The 12506-nt window shown below is 39.0% G+C and overlaps 1 protein-coding gene across 7 annotated transcripts in view; it reads left to right on the top strand.

The window, feature by feature from the left end:
• The window catches only part of LOC103317675 (protein strawberry notch), a 340816-nt gene that overhangs the window by 284141 nt on the left and 44169 nt on the right, over positions 1–12506 (top strand). The window lies entirely within an intron of this gene.

The following is a 12506-nucleotide window of genomic DNA, read 5'->3' on the forward strand; positions in this document are numbered from 1 at the left end:
GTTAAAAAGCTTATATTGTATAATGAATCATTTTTAATTTCATTTGTTGCATAAAATCCTTCTAGTTGGTTTCCTTAACATGCTCACTAAATTTAGGCAAATTGAAATAAATCAGTGTATACCGTGTATAAAGTCGACTATCTTTCTTCGAGTGTGTTTATCTAATATATATAACTTATTATGCGAAATTTAAATTCAGCCATTAAATCGATAATTTAGAATAGAATTTGTAGGATTTTCGAGCCGACGATTAGTCTAACCGTCGTCTGAGCGATCTCTTATTTCGTGACGAAATTAGCAGTATTCTCAAGTAACGGTTAGTTGTGTGACATGTGTGCTCCTTGCTCGCGCGTAATTTATTCGGGTGAGCCCTGCCAAGCTTCGTGCTAACGCGCAAGGGGCCCACGTTTCGCAAAAGTCGTCGAGCTGACGACAAGGATCGGCCTCGGCTATCTCAGCGTCATCGCTTTAGCGGACCGCGGAGAGTGGCGGGATCCTTCTATGCTTGGCTAACTGACATAGAAGTTGGAAGCAGGGACTGCATGCAGAATAAAGATTCTCACCCAATATTTATGACCTTTATTCATCGGAATCAACAAACAGAATTTCCTCTGGCCGTCGCTCGGTCCAGGTAATATATGCTCGCGTGTGTATCGTGATTACAAGACGCTCGCCGAGGTTATGTACTGCTAGTGGCATTGACAGGTGCGCTGCGCGCCGACACTTACAATGTATTCGATGCGTTGTCGGTCTCCGCTGCGTTGTTCGATGTCGGCTGCACGCCGCTCTGGGAATCCGTTAAGCTAATTATGCCCTGTCTCTCCTCGCCCTCATGTGCCCAGAAGATTCTACCCGCGGCTGCGTCTGTCCTCTTAATTGGGCCGATGCTTGCCCTGGTTGATCTTGATCGCCGTATCGAAGTCCCGCTCTGTTCGCTGCTCGCCTCGTCGAGAGCGCCGGGCGCTTGCCGCTATCGCGGCTATCGGAAGAGAGTCCAGGCTCGGTTTCGGTGCCTCGTCTTTAGGCTTCTCTCTCCTGGCTCTTCGGGATGTGCTGTTGTCTCTTCGCTCGGTGACTTGGCGCCGTTTCGGGTATAGTGTTGACTCTCGTGTCACAATATACCTTCTCTATTTATCTCTCTCTCGCTTACTTGTCCCTATGCTATGCTTCGCGGGCGACTCCTGTCGCCTCGGCATGCGTCTCGTAGAGCGCGTGTCGTATGTGTATGTGTGCACTGTGCACATGTTCTGTACTGTGTCTGCTGTGTGTTCTGTGCACATGCCGCCTTCGGCGTATACGTGTGCACTGTCACAGTTGAACCGTTGGCCAACGCGTTGCGATTTGTCCAACGAATGCCAAACTATTGGTTTACGTTTCTACCAGGGAAAACAAACGGAAAAAAGACAGATTACAAAACATAAGTTCTTATTTTTTAGATAAAAAAGACAAAAAGATGCAGTCGATAGCATGAGCGAAGTCAGATTACAATAGAAAAGATCTAAAGACACTGTCGAAAATATGACTGAGGTATCAGAGAAAAAAAGATTTAAGGATAAAGTAGAAAATATGTATAGCAATAAACGCCGTCAAATTCAAAAGGCAAATAAAATATTTTCATCAATACATTATGTATTGCTTTAATATCAAAATTGTTTTAACTCCATATATAATAACGTACACTTTTGTACTTTTCTGTTTAATAGATAAAATTATTTAACATGTGCTCCAAATAAGCGGGTAAGTGGGAACAATTTTCAGTTATCGTGTAACATAGAATAGCGTATTTTTTCAGTATTTGATCTATTTCTCGGGATCAAATCAATAAAATTACTCATAAAATGTATATTTCTCTCTCTCCTCTCTCTCATTCTCTCTCTTTCTCTCTCTCTCTCTCTCTCTCTCTCTCTCTCTCTCTCTCTCACCCTCTCCTCAAGTGCGCTCGCTTGCTCAATCGTCGTCGCCAAAGCCCGAAAACGTTAGCTGCACACCAGCGAACTGGACGCAAGCTTGCTGGGGAAAGCAAAAGCTCTAAGCCCTGACCATCAAGAGCTTATAAACATCAACGAACTGCTACCTTCAGACGTCCATAAGCTATGTTTAAAGGCTAGGCTAGAGACCTAAAGGAGGCAGGGTTGCAGAACTTACGTGAGAGATGGAAAACTCTACATGCGCTGCAATGATGACAACGAGCGCGCTACCATCATCACCACCGACGCCGAGCTAAGCTCTTTTTCAGCCCGGGTTCCGCCCGCTGCTAACATCAACCAACACTAAAGCTAGAACATACACGCATCATTCCACCACATCCAACATCAAGCTCATCAGCTATGTCTTCATCCGATTCTAAGGTATCTCTGTCTGAAGGTCTAAGAGTCTGTCATTTTAATGCGAACTCTCATACGGGTAACATTAAGATGATCAGGTTTTTCTTGTCCACTCATTCTCCATTCCACGTAATAGCTGTTACCGAGACCTGGCTGAGCGACAAGGTAACATTCATCCCTTCACCGGATGACTACCTACTGTACAGACGAGACAGAAACAGAAACGGAGAAGGTGTGGCCCTCTATATACATAAATCACTGACAGTTAGCGTTATTTCGTCATCCGACGATGAATGATCGGGCAAGCCAGGCAAGCCTGAATACTTTTTCTGTGAGGTATCAGCACTGGGAGTTTCTCCCATCTTTGTGGGGGTTGTGTATCGTCCACCTCATGCTCCGTTCTTCCAAGGCTCTAACTTCATAGACCAGCTAACAACCCACACGCACAACTATTCCACGAAGGTTATAATGGGTGATTTCAACTCAGACCAAATCTCCTCATATGAAGATGCCGATTTCATCAGGGACTAAATTTATGAAAACTATCTTTTGTCGGGTCCCTATGGTGCCACTTACCATAAACAGGGTTTCGATACCTGGCTCAACTTGTGTCTAATTAATGAGCAGAATGGCCTGCTATCATACTGGAAAATAGACTTACCTTTCATCAACGGACATGACCTTACCACGGCCACTCTCGACGTACAGATTCCACGTTACGTACCTAACACCTACTCTTACAAAAACTTTAAAGGAATCAGCGCCGAGAAGTTAAGGGACTTTCTTAGCGCATGTGACTGGTCATCCCTCACTGCCTCATCACTCGACGAATGCATATCTACGCTTAACGCTAACCTTACGAACGCCATTGATCATCTCGTCCCATTGCGGACTGTGACACCAAGAGGAAAGCGTCACCTGTGGTTCACTATGGCTCTTCCTGACCTCGTATCTGAAAGGGATAGACTTTACAGGCGTTTCAAACACTAGGCTCAATTCAGATCTACGCATATATAGACAAGCTAGAGACGATGCTCACAAACAGGTCGAGGAAGCCAGGCTAAATTACTATTATTCACGCCTGTCAACTTTGACTGATATTGTCAAGATCTGGAGGGAACTGGAGAAACTTGGAATTTCCACCTGGTATTGCACTTCGACACTCAGGCTAGGGGGAGTGACGGCATCTTACAGGTCGTTATTTCAAAAGCATTGCTGGTTCTCGCTTTCTTACTAAGTCAAATCTTGAACCTGTCCCTGAGCGAGCCCTGTTTCCCCTCTGCCTGGAAACTGTCGCTTGTGCGTGCACTCAACAAAGTCAGTTCACCAACAGCCCTGATTGACTATCGTCCGATTTTACTTCTCTGCTTTCTCTCCAAGGCCCTGGAGTGACTAGTGCACAGGCAAGTTTTGGAATACCTTGAATCAAGGATCTTGCTAGACAATTTTCAGACAGGCTTCCATATCGGCCACAACACTCAGTCCGGCCTAATTAAGCTGACTGATGATGCCAGGGTTGGGATAAACAAAAAGAAAGTAACACTTTTCTTTCTTTTTGATTTTAGCAAGTCATTTAACACTGTATATCACGTCAAGCTCCTGAGAAAGCTATCCACTTTCGATTTCTCAAAGCAGGTCCTCCGCTGGTTTGCCTCCTATCTCACTGAGAGAGAGAGCAGGCCGTCGTTGGTGACAATAGTGAACGTTCTTTTCCTCGGCGTCTTAACATCGGTGTCCCGCAGGATTCCGTTTTGGATCTCTTGCTGTTCGCGTTGTACATCAACGACATCGGTTTCTGTCTAGATTCCGATGTATCCCATTATCTATGTAGGTGATTTGCAAATCTACAGCCAACGCCACCTTAAGGAGCTCGATTCTTTATCTAACAAGATGAGTGCTAACGCCGAGAGGATAATGGTCTGGGGTGCACAAAACCGACTAAAACTCAACGTTATTAAAACGAAGGCAATTGTCCTTGGCTCCCCATACTACATAAACGTACTACCTTCAGTAGCTAACACTTTCATTAATATTGGAAGTGCCCAGGTCAATTTTAAATCTTCTGTGCGTAATCTGAGATTGGTGCTTGATTCTAAACTCACGTGGAAGGAGCATGTCACACAATTGTGTAAGCGTGTTCACTCACTAATGAACAGGCTTTACTTTGTCAGAAAGTGTACCAATCTCAGACTGCACAAGCACCTAGTGCAAGCGCTCCTCTTTCCAATTATCGATTACTGCTATCTTATGTACTGTGACCTGACGCAGGAACTTGACTTAAAGCTACGAAGGCTCGTAAATACAGTGATTCGTTACATCTATGGTGTAAAAAGAGACGAGCACATCTCCCTGTACAGGCGGGAGTTGCAACAACGAACCACCGCCGGACGCAGGAAGTATTTTACTGTTGTTTTATTCGTAAAATGTTTAATTCAGAGGTACCATTATATGTACTGGCTTACTTTGACTTCTGCGTGACATTCCGGCCTGTAAGGGGAGAGGTGACACTTCTGGATATACCTGCCTTTGCGACGGAGACGCTGAGAAACTCGTTTCATATCAGCTTCTCATACTTGTGGAGCAGCCTACCATCAAACATCCGAAACACGACATCCAACTTTAGCTTCGAAAAACCTGCTAATGAACATTTTTTCGTACTTGAAAACATGTAAATATCTTGTACACTCTCACGCATAGAAACACACACTTACTCATTCTCACTCAAATCATTATTTCACCGTTACATACTCTCACTCTACACTATCTCTAATAGAGTCAACCTCAACTTTTTATTTCATTTTTACTTTACTCATTATTTACTATAACTACGATATTGTACAACATAATGTACGCAAATAAAACATAATCCAATCTAATCGAATCTCTCTCTCACGTAAGTACACAACATCCTTGCTGCTTCGAAGCTGCGCATCAAGGCTGAAGACAAAGCGAAAAAGGGGGTGCCGCACCTTCGTAAGGGACGGGAGGATCTACATCAGTTTTGGTGAGGACAGCAAACGGGCCACCATCATCTCTACTGATGCAGAACTTGTGACTTTTTTAGCCCGGACACTGCCAATAGCCAACACGAACATTGAACACTAAAACACACTCTTATCATCCCACCAAAACCATCTAAATCATCTAATACATCCACATCTGCTTCTAAAGCGTCTCTGTCTGAGGGTCGGAGAGTCTGTCATTTTAATGCAAATTCCCTGACGGGTCACATTGAGATGATCAGCCACTTCTTGTCCACTCGACTCCTCTTTCACGTGAAAGCTGTGTCTGAGACTTGGCAAAGCGACAAGATAACATCCATCCCTTCACTAAATGATTACATACTATATAGACGGGACAGAAACATAAATGGTGGAAGTGTGGCCCTCTACATACATCATTCACTGACAGCCAGCATTTACTCGTCATCTGACGGCGAATAGTCGGGTAAGTCGGGTAAGCTGGGGTATTTGTTCTGTGAGATCTCAGCTAAGGGAGTATATATATAACTCATCTTTGTGGCGGTTGTGTATCGCCCTCTGCACTTACCCTTTATCCAGGGATCTAATTTCATTGAGCAACTAACATCGCATATGACCACATACAGGATTCTGATGCCTGGCTTGACCTATGCCTAATTGATGAACAAGATCGCCTGCTCTTACACTGGAAGACGGACACTCCTTTCATCAACGGACATGACCTGATCACAGCCACTCTCGACGTACAGATACCACGCCACGTACCTGCTACATACTCTTACCGAAACTATAAAGGAATTTGTGCTGAGAAGCTAAGGCACTTCCTTAGTGCATGTGACTAGTCATCCCTCACCACGTCATCACTTAACGAATGCATTACCATTCATAACGCTAACTTAATAAATGCCATTAATCATCTCGCCTCATTAAAGACTGTGACACTAGGACGTAAACGTCACCCGTGGTTCACCATAGCTCTTCGTAACCTTTTGACTGAAAGATACAGACTCTACACTCTTCAAGACGGAGACGCTGAAGAATTCATTTTTCATCAGCGCTTTCTATCTCTGGAACACTCTTCCATCTCACCTTCGCAACACACTATTTATATCGCACTTTAAACAAGCAGCTAAAACATACTTTGAGTTGGAAAATACATAATCATTACGTAAACACATACACTCCTTTATCTCATTTCATTCCCTTCCACGCTCTTCACATCTAGCACACTTACACAATAATTTATTCTACTTCTTGTTTTCTGCATATAAATATGTACAACACAATGTTAAAAAATAAAACACATATAAATCTAAAATCTAAACTCTCTCTCTCTCTCTCTCTCTCTCTCTCTCTCTCTCTCTCTCTCTCTCTCTCTCTCTCTCTCCTATTACTGGCCAAATTCGCATGTGTTTTCGTCGCAGCGCAGTTATATATTTTATAAATATTATGCAGATACCTTATTTATTTGGCAAAATCAATAAAATATTTAAATACATTTTGATAATTTTTTAAGCTATATTAATTAGCATTGTTGTACAATATTTATTAAATACTTTTTAAAAATGTAAAATTACAAGATTATTAATTATTTTCTTAGTAATTTTTCAAAATTTTTTATAAATATTTTGGGGATACTTTTTTTCAAGTCGAGATAAATAAAAGACTATATTCGGGTAATGCATACTTCTATTTTTTGTTGGCATTTGGAACTTGATAGTTTATCGTCTCATTTACGCTGGCCTTCCATATAGCTCTATTTTGTATATAGCTATATATATTCCAACCCTAACCATTTTGCACCCTCCCTTTTGATCTCAGTTAAGTCCGTTTTTTTACTTAGTCCTCTCATCTGCGTCTAGGTCTGCGAAGAATTCGCGTCGAATTTGGCTTTCGTTTCATTATACGCGCTGATATATGATTATCACCCATTCGTGATACGTGCCCTGCCCGCTTTGCCCGAGCGACAAACTACACCCGTGCGAGAGTCGCTTACTTCGAGCAGTTGCATCGAATTATACTATACAACTTTTTAATAGTATATTGTGTACCAAGGTCGTAAAGTGGGCTTTTTAAGGCCGAGTGTGAAGTTTGCAGTACGAGTCATGGAGAGTTAGCCCGAGCCGAAGGCAAGGGCTTTTACGAGCTGCAGACGAGAACTGCAATATTTACTAATTAACTACAATATTTTAAAATATGTTAAGAATGGTTTGCAAATGTTTCTAAATAATTTTAAAATATTTTTTAGAAATATTTTCACCCTAGGACAAATAAGATTCTGAAAATCCTTTATTATATTAAGAAACGTCGTTTCGTAGGCGCGACACTTTTCGATATTTCACTTTATCTTCCAAGCTACCCCTTCTGAGGGTTGGGGTGGACTAGAAGTTGACCAGAAGTAAACCTGAAGTGAACCTGAAGTGAACCGGAAGTTGACTGGAAGTAAATCGGAAGTTCTAGAATTTTTATCGCTGGTCGTTTGTTTGTTATTTCACTTCATCCCTTAAACTACCCTTTCTAAGGGTTGAGGTGAACCGGAAGTCGACTGGTAGTACATCGGAAGTTGACCAAAATTAAACCGAAAGTTCACCATAAGTTGACAGAAAGTATGCTGGAAGTAAACGCAAATTTTTTAAATTTCGTTTGTAGGTCCATTTTTGATAATTCACTTCATCCCCTAAAGAGTTTTAGGTTTTTTTTTTTCTAAGAGTTTTAGGTAAATTGTTAGTTGACTGAAAGTAAACCGAAAGTGATCGTAAGATTTGGTTTATTATTAATTTTATTTTTATTTATTTTAAACTATAATTTTGATAAGAATATCTATTTTTTTGTTCTTGATATATTTGTCTTCATTACATGCTAATATGGTTTTGCATTTTTGTTTAATTAGTGATTTCGGTAATTTCTCTATTTTTACTATTAGACATAGTCAAATAGTAAAAATATTATACTATCATAAATATGAATAATATTATCATTGTAATATAGACATATCAAATGACTATTACTGTTATTTCTCGAAAACAGAATTTCAAGATATTTATTATTTCTGTCAATAAACTGAATATTAGATCTTCGAATTAGAATCTTTGAAAATTTATAGTGGATTGCAGGTTAAAACGTGTATACATCTTTGAAATATTATTAAATTTTAATCTATGATTATCGTTTAATTGGCTATTTTCGTTAGAATAATTTCCAACTCCATTTAAAATTAGAAAATCTTCACTATTCAAAACCATGATATATTTAAACTAGTGCGCCACTCGCGGCCTTACGGACGTGTTGGCTTGCCGCCTTGCATCGCCTCGCGATGCAAGGCACGCAAAACGCTCGCGCTTCGCGTTCGTAATGCCTGTCGGTGCTTATACAGTATTATCCTGTTTTTTTTTAAATATTGTTGTCAAAGTTTTGATTGGTATTCTTCTGGCGATCATCAACACTATCATCAAAACTACTGGAAAATTAGTAACTTATTTGTATTTGTATCAATTATTTATTTTTGTTTGTAGATATTCTTAAAATATATCTAATTTTAATTTTATTCTATTGTAATTTCAGATAAATAATACAACACTTTTGTATCGCAGTTTTCAAGAGGAAGTAAACAAAAGTATGATATTTCGTTTGTAGGATTTCAATTAGAATATTAGAAAATTGATTGTTTAGGTATTTAGCATGGTTTAGAGGGTGTAGTAAGCTACTTCGAGCTTTTCTTCAATCTAAGCAATTGTCTTTAGGTTTTTCTAGTTCAGTATATACACTTGAATTTTGAAAGTGAATTGTACTGATTCAGCTTAAAAGATGTATGAGATGTTTATTCAAAGTAACAAGATTTTGTTTAACGCTTGCTCGCGACTAACGTATGTATCATAGAACAATTATAACTTTCCTCAGGAACGACAAACGACAACGTTAGTATTCTAAGTCCGATAGGATAGAAAATATTCTAATTCTTTGCACAATCAAAAATATTCTAAATTTTAGAACCGTCGAAAATATTCTAAGGTTTTAAACGACCGAAAATATTCTAAGTCCTGACAGAAGTTACACGTAAAAGTTAAAGTCCGACGCGACGTACCGGTCCAGATTCGGACAGAGCCCTCGTGCCTAGTGCTCTGGGTCTTTTATACCCAAAATCCTCCTTGCCACCCTCTTTGCATTTCTGTGTCTAGTGTATGTGAGAGAGCAGAGACGGACAATCAGAAGCCTCGAAAGCTGCATATTTCCTTATATGGAGGTTGCTTATCTCTTTCTTCTAGTTCTTCTAGCCTCCTCGCGGTTTCAATTTGGCGTATGGGAGTAACCATGAGAGGACCGTTCGACCAATGAGAGAGCTTGCACGTCGCATATCTCTTTATTTGGCGTGCTCCCCTATGATATGCAGAGCATCTTCTTTCTTTTAGGCTGCCAATGACTTCTAGATATCTCGTAGTCAAGTGCGGCGCACATTGACCTCCCTTTGTCCACAGCTCTTTGTTGCGTCTGTATACGGTGGATAGCGCGTGCACTTTTCTACCTACGCTCTCTTCTGTTGATAGTCGCCTTCTTCTTCTCGTAGCGGCTCGATTTTTCAGCACGGGGCAAGTGCGAGTGCCTCCCCTCCTGTCTCTGCATGCACTCTCTTCTTATGCTGATAGTCGCCTTCTTCTTCTCGTAGCAGCTCGATTTTTAAACATGGCCCGAGTGCAAGCGTTCCCTTTCCTGTCTCTGCATGAACTCTACTCCTTCGCTGACTGTCGCGTTTCTTCGATTCTATATGTGTGTGTGTGTGTGTGTGTGTGTGTGTGATATCGTCTGGATTTGATTTTTCTCTGATTTAACTTAAGTTTCCCCTTATCGCGTTTTATAATCTTTAATGATTTTATTTATTTCTATTCGGATTTTGTCACGTTTCTGGTTGTATTTTTGATAACGTTCTTGTTTCTCGTTTCTATCTCATTTAATTAATTATTAAATATACTCGGATATTCCTAACATCGTATTTTTAGGCACGACCTCGACACGGAAGTGCCTTATAGTTTTGTCATCGAAAAATGTGTGAGATTCGAAAAAATTTTATGTATCATACATTCTAATCAAATGTTTTCGCATTTTACTAATATTAAATTGAACATTGCATGAGCAAATATTAAATACAACTGCGACTGCAAATGATATAGCAAAAACACCGCAATTATAATTAGTCTAATACTGTACTTTATCAAAAGATATGCGTAAATTATTTTTATTTGGAAACAGCCTATGAATAAAAGTTTTATGATCAACATTTTTTGTTAATACTATCAAAAATTCGTATTACATTGCCTTTGTACCACAAACCAATACAGTGTCTGTTTGTACTTCAACCAGAAAAAAGTATTCAAATATATTAGACAACCTCTGAAAATTAACTGTAGATTGCATATCAAAAATCAAGTAAAATTTTGAAATGCTGTTTAATTCAAGTATATGGTTATCATTTAATTGTCTTTTAGAATTAGAATAAGTTTCAATTTATTTTAAAATAAGTACATTCATAGTATCATAAATGTATCATGAATTGTCGTACATGAGACGGCGGGCCCGCCTGGCAGGTAAGAGAGCAGCAACGGATAACTTGCCGATATCAGCAAGTTGCCGACCAAATGGCGCTAGCATCGACTATGTACTAATTTACCTGAGCGCAGATAGATGGCGTGCGTGTATAAAGCGTTGGAGAGAGGGATAGCCCCGGGTATTAAAGGAGCTTCGCTGCGCTGACGGAGTCATTCGCTCTCTGATGCAGCAACCAGGTCGATAGTATGAACTGCGGATCTCATCTACCAGGTGTGCTTATATCTTCTCTAACAACTACTCGGGCACAGAACTTACACGCGGTTCGCGGCTAATATAAACCGGACCGTTTCATACAACAGGGAATAGTCTATTTTTCATTTTTATTTTTATCAGGTATTTCTGCACTAATTAATTGGCTTAAGTGATTTGTAACATACACTTTTTTCACCTCTTTTTTAAACAAATGTCACATCGAATGTGACAAATTGACGTGGGAAACTATACAATTTTAATACATGACAAAATCTAGTCAATGTTCTCGCCAGTGATAAATAACTATATGCATGGATGACTTTTTTGGAAATATAAAAATTTCACGTTGCTTACTAGATAATAATAAGACATCATATTTTTCTATTTGATTACTAAAATTTTAGCGTCTTCATTTTCATGATAATCAGTTAAAATTCGAAAAAATAAAAACATGAAAGGCAAAAATTAAAAAACTGAAATTATGAAATTAAACGATTTCTGAAACGAAAATGTTGAATTAAGACATCAGGAAATATAGAATAACATGAGTTGAGAATATTTTTGTTTAAAATTAAAAATTTTAAATTTATTGACTGTCATAGTTTTTTATAATATTTTTTATAATATTTTCAGTTTCAAAATTTTACCTTCCATTAAAAATCAATGCGTAATTTTCGTGTTTCAAATCTTTATTATTTAAAATTTTTTACTTCCACTCCTATTAGGAATTGAGAGTAGGATAAAAGATCTTAACAAAACTTAAATTTTATTACTATTGCAATATATATTTTAACCGAGCAACTTTAGGAGTGAGGTGAATCGCGCTAGTTAACTATTGTTTTAATAACAATAACTCAAGAAAATCAATTTTAACTAGAAACCTTGAAAAAAAAATTATTTCTCTATACATGTGAATAGTTTTTATACATTAACTGTCAAAGAAAGCAAATAGCTCAAATAGTAGAGCAATGGATATCCACGCCTAGGTTCTGGGTTCAAATCTCGATCAAATTTGTTTTTTTATTTTGATCCTTATTTATTGATAATTATCCATTTTCTTAATTTATAAATATTGTTTTAACATTTTTAAGAATATTCCTAAATTTTAGTATAAATCACGAGATAGTCACGCTATCATCACGTGAGAACCACGTGAGAAACTGGCCGAAAATCCCACGTGTTTTTCAGGTGATTTTCTCATGATTTTTTCGTGATTTTCACGTGGTTATCATGTATTTTTTTCAGTAGGGATTGTGCTGTTAGGGTAATATATTGCAACGGTAGCGTCAATATACGCGGGCGTGGAGATGTCCTATGCGTAACTTAAATACGCGGCAAGGTTCAATAGTCTTGTATTCGTGTTTTATAATTACTTAGAGATACTTACGTATTTCACGTGATTGGCCTCTGG

Source organism: Nasonia vitripennis (genome assembly GCF_009193385.2).
Source record: "Nasonia vitripennis strain AsymCx chromosome 1 unlocalized genomic scaffold, Nvit_psr_1.1 chr1_random0005, whole genome shotgun sequence".
Lineage (NCBI taxonomy): Eukaryota > Metazoa > Arthropoda > Insecta > Hymenoptera > Pteromalidae > Nasonia > Nasonia vitripennis.